The sequence below is a fragment of the Cynara cardunculus genome (assembly GCF_001531365.2).
Source record: "Cynara cardunculus var. scolymus isolate 2C chromosome LG 14, CcrdV1, whole genome shotgun sequence".
Classification (NCBI taxonomy): domain Eukaryota; kingdom Viridiplantae; phylum Streptophyta; class Magnoliopsida; order Asterales; family Asteraceae; genus Cynara; species Cynara cardunculus.
The window spans coordinates 8,265,355-8,275,084 of record NC_037541.1 but is presented as its reverse complement, the minus strand read 5'-3'; the positions used below and the strand labels follow the sequence as shown (position 1 = coordinate 8,275,084).

General features: G+C 33.4%; 1 long non-coding RNA gene across 1 annotated transcript; it reads right to left on the bottom strand.

Moving 5' to 3' along the window:
• Positions 1-511: 511 nt before the first annotated feature.
• On the bottom strand, positions 512-2,870 carry LOC112526754. The gene is made up of 2 exons (XR_003070645.1): positions 2,753-2,870; positions 512-749 (listed from the first exon to the last, which is right to left on the bottom strand). It is a non-coding gene; the product is annotated as an uncharacterized LOC112526754 (long non-coding RNA).
• Between the last annotated feature and the right edge of the window lie 6,860 nt (positions 2,871-9,730).

Genomic DNA, 9,730 nt, shown 5'->3' with positions numbered 1-9,730 from the left:
ATGACCTAAATACCCTTATCATTAATATATAAGTTACATTTTAACCAAACCCAAAGATGCAACATTATTGGTTGATGTGGGTTAGCAAAGTTTGCACAAAATATTGGGTTAGTATTTGAACCACCCTATATATATATATATATATATATATATATATCTCTCAATATTGTAGTATACAATTTTCTAATGTTTTAGTTTATAACTTATAACACGAATCAATTGTGCATTTTATGGTAAATAAAAAGTTGTTTTTGTTGACGGAACGTTTTTGGGTGTCTTAGTACAATTTTGGAATAAATGTTCGATTAATCTACTTATATGATTTTATTTGAAAAAATATTTATAAAATAATTTAATGCTTTATTTAAAAAAAATATAAAAAACTTGTTAACATATATAAATACGTCATAATTTTCCATTGTAATACTTTTAATATAAGACGTACAATTGTTTATTCACATAAGTTTATGTTCTAAAACATAATTTGTTATAATATTTGTTAGATACCTCATACTCCATAATTGCATATAGTATATATTTCATATCAATGAAATACATATTACACCACATTGGTCCCACTTGTACAAGGTTTCTATATTTATAGAATCTACAACTGAAAATTATTCCAAAAGAAAACCCTGTACTATCACATGTATGTCTACAGGTATCTTCAAAACATAGCCGATAAGCACATAAGAAAAATAATCATATTTTTTCCTTCCCCTTAACATCCCGAGACTCTGTTGGTTCTGCAATGCATATTTAAAACACAAAACGAGATTAGACCGAAAGGTCTAGTGAGATAACCCTTTCTTTGCAATTATAGGGTGAAGATCACCAAAGCTTTAAAATCATCTTCTCACATATACAGATATATACACTCCTCGAAATCTACATTAATTACAAAATACAGAGATGAAAAACTCCTCTGGCTCAACTGGTCAGAGCTCCCCCGGCTCTTAAGGACCAGCGCCCCTCTTGTTACTAAAGTCTAGAGCTCCTCTGTCTCTAAAGGACTGAGTACTTTTATAAACCATCTCCTCCAATTAGCCAGAGCCTCTGGTCCTACCAACCAGAGCTTCTAGATTCATACTCTAAAAATGACTAAGGCTTCTTTCTTGACAAAGACCCTCTGGATAATCAGAGTCTCTGGTATCCAGAGGGTCTCTGGTCCAAATAGACCAGAATAGAAGTTTTAAGAAAAGGATTACTAAAACATAACTAGAGCTCCTCTGGTTCTCTGTTTTATTTTATAAAAAGATATTTAAAATGTTTGAAAGAAAATATAATAAGTTAAGTTTCAAAAGACAGAGCTCAGACGCAGAGCTCGGACACCATATTCAAATACAGAGTTAAGACTGCACTCATGGAAACAGAAATCGGTCACAACACTTAAAAATACAAGTTTCATGATACAAAGCCTCTGTATAGTACACACAGAGCATCTGGGTCATGTAAATTTTGAAAACACTTGAAAGACTAAACGCGTAACCAACTTATGAAACATAACCTCTGTATAGCACATACAGAGCCTTTGAATCACAAAATTCTCGAAAACACTTAAAACTAGTTGCATGACCAACTCCTCGATACAGAGCCTCCGTATAGCACATACAGAGCCCCTGGATTACAATATTCCCGAAAACACTTAAGAAATTTCCTGTATATCCAAAGACCCTCTGGTCTGTTCTAAAGACCTACTAGAGCCCCTTTGGTTCCGAGAACATACTTGAAAAGATTTCTCATGCAACCAGAAGCTCTCTTGTTTATGCTACTGACCAACCAGAGCTCTTCTGGTTCCAATCAAATACTTGTTTTTCTCGATCAAATATAAAACTGAATACTCTAATTTCATTAAAATCATTTGAAATCATAGGCAAATAATGCCTCTGGCTATGAGTCGATTTTACCCTTCTCAATAACATCTATGTCATTATTTCAATAAAAGCAATATCTCTAAGTTCCCAAGTCACAAAGAAATGTTAACCCAAAGCTATTATCTCTTGTTGATATAGCAACCAGAGTTATCCAAATGCCACCCTTATCCCATGGTACATCTCTCCTTAATATGTCACCCTTATTTTCTACTCAAATCTATAGATGAAGAGTTTTGTATTGGAATAAACCAAAGTCACAACCGTCCCGTGAAAACAGAATTTCAAATCAGAACACACCGAAGTCACAACTGTCCTGAATAACATCATTTGTAGTTTTAGCCAATAATGGCCTAATATGGTTTCATACCGGAACAGACTGAAGTCACAGCCGTCCCGTAGAAACATTGAAAACTCATTTAGTTTCATAGCGGAACAAACCGAAGTTACAACCGTCCTGTAGAAACATTCTCAAAATAGTTTCGTACCGAACAGACCAAAGTCACAACCGTCCCGTAGAAACATTTGTTTCAAATCAAAACAGACTGAAGTCACAACCGTTCTTGAAAGAAAACCCAAACAGTATCTTTTCCAGATTTATAACCTCATTTGAAAGATACAAAAATACTTTTTTAATCCCAAATGGTTTAAACATATTCTCATCGGACAATACCGTCCGGAAACCACTTTTTAGTGGATAAAACTTTGATCAAACAACATATTCTTATCGGACAACACTGTTCAATTTCAGGTTCTTCCAAATCTTAAAATCTTTATAAAATAAATAAACACCAACTGCACAATAATATCAACAGTTCCACATAAAAATCAGAAACCTCAACAAGTTTAAAGGCTGGATATTTAAAACAAAAACTCACCTTATACACAAAAGAAACAACAAGAGAAACTGTTTCAACTTCAAACCCCAATTTCCAATTTCTGAATTTTTAGAAGAAAAATGCACACCTTTTTCTCTCACTGTTTTCTTTTTTTCTTGAAGATAACCCTCAAAAAGAGAACTTTCTTTTTATATTCAGCAGAGGCGGTTTGGGAGAAAAGAATGATAAAATATTTACTTCTTCTTATCTTATCTAAAAGAGGCGGTGTTGAAGAAATATAAATATTAAACTCTTCTTCCACAAATATCTTGCACATACGTACACACACCTCCCTAATTATAATTTATGCACACATACATGCATATTTCAAAACTTTATGCATGCTAACGATATAAGTCATGCATACACGTATGCATATTATCAATCTCATGCATACATATTTTCTCATACATAAATATGCATATATTCATATAATCAAATAATAATCATATAAGGATTACCTCAAGTGCATAACCTCAAAACCCGGTTATCACAATATTTGAACATTTTAATCCGATTTTGTTGTAGTTTATCGGTTAAACAAAAATGATGGTTTGAACTTTGAATTTTTGGTAATTTAAATTTTGATCCATGCTTTTAGGTTTAGACAAAGAAATAAAAAACAAGAAGCCTTGGATTTGTCTCTTTCTTGTTGATCAAAACAATGTTGGACAGCCAAACAAGATGAGCTTCTTCGATATATTTTCATATTTGTGGTTGTTTATATGTCATTTCCTTCTTTAATTACACCCAATTAATGTTCTAAAATACACGAATTGGAGCCGTCATGGCGCAACTTTGTCGCCATGTTAACCCCTTGGCGTGGATATAAGACATGGAGCTCCGTCATGGCACGTTATGATGTTATAAGGCGTGAGAGGAAATTTGCAATTTTTAAAACTTGAATGGGAGTAAATATAAATATAACTTTATAGTTTATACGGGTCAAATACTTATCAATAAAATGGGTAAAAAGATAAAAAAAATCCGTAAATTACTTCTCAACATACGGAAAATATTGTTCGATTACTTTCATTTGTTGTTCTTTGATTTCATTACTTTGATTTTGTTGTTTAATCACCAAACATGGATTATAAACAATGACTTACTTTATGCATTTGATATAATTTTTGTAAACTCTGTATATTTGATATCAAATTATCAATTCATTGTTCTTCTTTTGTTTATCGTTTTATATGAATTTTTAAATTGTTAATAACTTAATCATTATTGTTCAAGACACTAACATAAACACACACACACATATATAGATATGTCGCCTTAAGCTACTCTTTGGAAAACACCATGGCCTTGCCGTAACTCGTAAGACTTGTGGATTGATATTGATGTCACGCCACACCTCATGCCATTTAGAAGCTCGATTGCACCTGCATATGTGATATATTATCGAAAACTCAAACATCTATACATTCTTTGGTATGATATCTAGAATACACTTGAGAATGTTGTGAATAACAATTCGTATATCCATTTTCTTGTTCTCTTGGGAGGTCATGATATAAGAACTAAGAACTTAAAGCATCAATAACAACAATTGTAGTCATCTACAACCTATATATATATATATATATATATATATATATATATAATACTCAAACAGGAACCCTAAAACAGTTCATATAAACAGTTAGATTATCAATTTTAAAGATTACTATCATGAAATCACCTACTAGTCCTATTCTTTTACTATCATGAAGTTCATCTACTATCATGAAAGGATTTGTTCATTTTTAGTACAACAGGAACCATAAAGAATCGGCAATCGCGATTTCCACTTTTGGAAGTGCGAATGCTGCCTGCTTTTGGTGCCAAAGTCTGTTTTCATAGCTGGTATCGATGATAATGTTGTTGCTATGTCATTCAAAACCGATGTCCCAACGGTTCATAAAATCGAACTTGTGCGTGTTTGAATAGATCGATGCAATGATCCAAAATAAAAAGAAATCACAGCTTGTTGTAACGATTAGTTTGTAACATGAACATGAGTATCATTTTGCTTGTGGATGACCATCTTATGTATAATTAATCAAACATATGGATCATCATCACCAAAATCTTTTATGGATCATGTTGGATTGGATCTATTGGAGTTAGATAGAAACTTGATCATATGTGGGCTTATGGACTTGCCCGTACCCTTCATATAAACAGACTGGACTTATCCACGGGTTAACGGGCTTCTTTTTACATTTAAAAAAAATAAAATTTATATATAATCATAAGTTATGTGAAATCATTTAAATTACATAAGTACTTTTGAGCATAAAATAGGACGTAAAATATAATAATGTACATACTGTATGAATAAAAATAGCAAAATATTTATCCACCAAATATTTCAAGATCGAGATTCAAGACGTACAATATAACATATCATATAGTATATATATTTGGGTGAGGTTAAGTACTCAGTAAAGGGAATCCAACTCAAAGCCACTTCTAAATCTTTTTAATAAAAAGCAGTAAATTTTTAATCAACTATAATAATATAACGGGTCGGACGAGCTTGTTCGAACTCTTTTTCTCATTGCCCAAGCCCGCCTATTATCTTTAGCGGTCCAGCCCGATCCTCCGTCCAATTTTTCAAGTATGATTGTCTAAACCCATTTTTCTAGGGAATCAAATCGATTTATGGATGGAAAAAACTAAAAAAAAAATAAACCCGAGGTAATACGACACATAGTTGATTCAAGATTATACCAAATCGTATTTATTTGGGTCGGAATTAGGTTAGGGTTGTTTCAACCCAATTAACGAAGAGATCTTGGCGGAATTGCGACATATGAAATCGAGCACAATTTTGCAAAGAAATAGCCCACTGTTGTTTGAAAAAACCCTCCACTTCAATTGGTATTTTTTTTTCACGAAAAACTGACATGAGATAACAAATCTAGCGACGGTTTCATTAGATATCTTACAACTAGAATCCCTCTTTTTTCTGATCCAGTCCCTCCACCACCGCGAAGCCCACTTAGATACAGGCATGCTACACTTTTTAGTTATTGGGAGAACCCAAGTACCCTCTTTCAGATTCAGGAAAGAACTCTCATAGATCTTTTTTCCTTTTGGAAGATACAGGAGCGAAACAATCATCCTATTGATATTGGAAGACCCAACGGATATTTGAGATCTTTCACTTTGAATAATATCTCAATTCCAACGACGGTTTCATTAAATATCTTACAATTTTTGAACCCTGTGGATTGTGTGAAAGTAGGATACTCCAAATTCGGGAGTCAAAAAGTTTTATAAAACATTCTTGGTGGAAAAAATGTGAATGAAAGATCACTCTAAATTGAATTAGGTCTAGGAATCTAAGAAATAGTGAGAATTCTTGATCCCTCTCAATTCTAAAATCCAGAACTTTAATTCATATCCTGTCATTAAATTCCTCATGTTTTATTAGAACTAAAAGAATTCCCTTTAAGCATCTCATTGCTTTAATTGAAAGATTCCATTTGAATTGAAATTTGGTCATTCACTATGACCCGCTAAGCAATGGTAAAAAGCACCTAACTCATAATTGGCGAATTCGTAGGTCCAATTCCTACTGGATGCACGCCAATGGGACCCTCCAATAAGTCTATTGGAATTAGCTTTATATCAATGAAATGTCATCATCCATACATAACAAATTGATGTGGTATATCCACCCATGTGGTACTAAGATCCATCTGTATAGATATCACCATCTACATCCAGAAAGTCGTATGCTTTGGAAGAAGCTTGTAGAGTTGGGAAGGGATTTTGGTTGATAAAAAAGAAGAATCTACTTCAACCGATATGACCTTAGGCACGACCATATATAACACAGAAATCACACTTGGAAAGGGTGGAAAATTAGCTAGAGCAGCGGGTGCTGTAGCGAAACTGATTGCAAAAGAAGGGAAATCGTGGCCGAATATATCTATGTCTGCTCACAAAGTGCGAAGAGTAATTGATCAAATTCGTGGACGTTCCTACGAAGAAACTCTTATTATATTAGAACTCATGCCTTATCGAGCATGTTATCCCATTTTTAAATTAGTTTATTCTACGGCAACAAATGCTAGTTTAAATATGGGTTCGAATGAAACAAATTTAGTCATTAATAAAGCCGAAGTCAATGAGGGTACTACTGTTAAGAGATTAAAACCTCGAGCTCGAGGGCGTAGTTATCCGATACAAAACCTACTTTCCATATAACTATTGTAATGAAAGATATATCCTTAGATGAATATATAGATTACGACTCTATTAGATAGTCACAAAAACCAAAATGCAAAAAAACATGAACAAGATTCAAAAAAAGAGTCGACCTGCTCCAAATCATATATGGGATTTCCAAAAATATTAATTGAAAGCCGACCCCGAGGAGTCGAAGAATTACAGATGAATTTACAAAAAGAATTTAATTCTGTAAATAGAAAACTTAACATTGCTATCACACGAATTGAAAAGCCTTATGGAAACCCTAATATTCTTGCAGAATTTATAGCTGGCCAATTAAAAAATAGAGTTTCTTTTCGCAAAGCAATGAAAAAGGCTATAGAATTAACTGAACAAGCAKATACAAAAGGAATTCAAGTGCAAATTGCAGGACGTATTGACGGAAAAGAAATTGCGCATGTTGAATGAATCAGAGAGGGTAGGGTTCCACTACAAACCATTCGAGCTAAAATTGATTATTGTTCCTATACAGTTCGAACGATCTATGGGGTATTAGGCATCAAAATTTTGATATTTATAGACAGGGAATAATAAACTTTATTTCATATGAATTATGACATGGAAGATGTTTCTATAGAGTTGTTTTATTATCACAAACCTAAGATCTCATGGCTCTGATCTTGCACTCCCTTAATGTTGGAATCGGTGATCTTAGAATTATAATCAGGTAAATCTAATTCCTTCAATTTATTTTTCAATTTAGTTCACGTTCACAGTTAAAGGTTTATGTTGTAACTTTGTATAATTGCTATTTATTTTTTCAATTTAGTTAAAGGTTTATGTTGTAACTTCGTATTATTGCTTTGTTTTACCCAAGTTAGACTGACATTTGTAGGATTTATGTTTTTATTTCACTAACACATAAAAAAGATTCACATTGTGAAATAAATACTCACACTGTGAAATAAATATAGATGAAATAAACATATTTTTAAACAAATATATGTTAATCAATATTCTAAATCTCAGTTTTAGATGGAAAAAATCATATGAAATAACAAATGATCCACAAGTTCTCAAGTTATCACAATTTCATAGGAGGAAAATCACCAAACTAACCAATTTATACCTTATATATTAACAAAATAGCTAATTCTAAGCAAAATTACCAAAATAAGAACACCAATCGCCCCTGGGGGCGATCCCCTTTAAAAGATACAAAAAAGTACAAAAAATAAGATTAAAAAATATTTTGGTGGGTTCCACATGGCTCCTTTTAGGGTACAAGAGGTTACATGCCTCAATTTGCGTGGATCTACCCCTGGGGGCGATCGCCCCCCAGGGGCGATCCAGCCTTTAAATATTTTTTTATTTTTTTTTATTTTTTTAATATCGATTAAGGGGTGTTTTTAATAAAAAGGAGACGATATCTGAACTGTTTTTTTACCTTTTTAGGACCAAATGTAATAATTTTATTATATAAAATAAAACTACTTCTACTCTGACAACCCGTAAACCTTATAAAAATACGATTGTACATGAAGATTTTTTTAAACGCATAAACTAAGCAACGAATCATGTTATATTTTTCTTATAAGAAATGTTGATTTTCCCTAATAATTGTGGAGACAAAAAAATTATTTGTATCTGATTTGGTGGACAAAAATAAGATATTTTATGTTGAATCTTATTTCTTCTTTTAGTGTAACAAATTTCATTATAAATACCAACCTTCTATTTCATTATTTTTTACACCTCCTCTTTCATTTCTCTTCTCATATATTCTACTCTCACAACCCTTAACCTTTCAACACAATAAATCATCACAATCCTTAATCCTTACCTTAATCCATTAAACACAATCAACCATCACAAAACATAAAATTACGTCAAAGTGATGATGTTTTCGTGTATCTTCGAAGTGGCAGTTCATTCCAAGAGATAAATGGTGTGTTAGAGTACCTTCCGTTAAGTTCTCCCGCATGTGTATTACGTTTGCCTTCGCCAATAATGTATTCTGGTGTCGTTAAACGTGTCACGAAAAAGTTAAGTTTACGTGCTCCTTTCATTTTATTTTATAAAAATGAATTCATTACAAATATTGTATCAGTTAATCGAAGATGACAATGTGGTAATGTTCCAGAACGCCATTCATCAAAGTTTACCAGAAATGTTGACACTCTTTGTGGTCGACGATGGTAGTTATGGTGGAAATCCATCAAGTGCAAATTCGGGCGGTCCAAACACTTTTTACCCCGGTGGTGTCAGCTGTGGACATCCAAGCACACTCTTCCCCGACGGTAGTGGTGCAAACCCATATGGTCCAAGCACACTCTTCCCCACCGGTTGTGGTACTGTTGGAAATCAAAGCACTTTCTTCCCCAGTGGTGGCAGAGGTAAAAATCCAATCACCTTCTTCCCCGGTGGTGCTGCTGGAAATTCATATTTTGAACCAAAAAATGTTGTTCAACCTGACTGTTATTTGGTTCAAGATTTGAACATGTCCCTGATACAGTCTCCCAACCCGTACTTGATCCAGTCTCCTGAACGGTCAAAACCTTTGTGGGAAGTAGATATGCCTGAAGATGTTTCTGTTGCTGCTGAAATTTTGAATATACCTGAAGACAATAACTCCGATGCTGAAGAAATCCAACCGGTAAGGAATAGTTTTTGGGGTATGCCCAACTCAATACCTTGTCCAGACCCTGTTATCAAAAGTTGACAGGGAAACATTTCCTACCAGCCTACATCCCATGTCAAAGTTCTCCAGACCTTTGACTCAAAGGAAGCACTGAAACTCGTATTGGG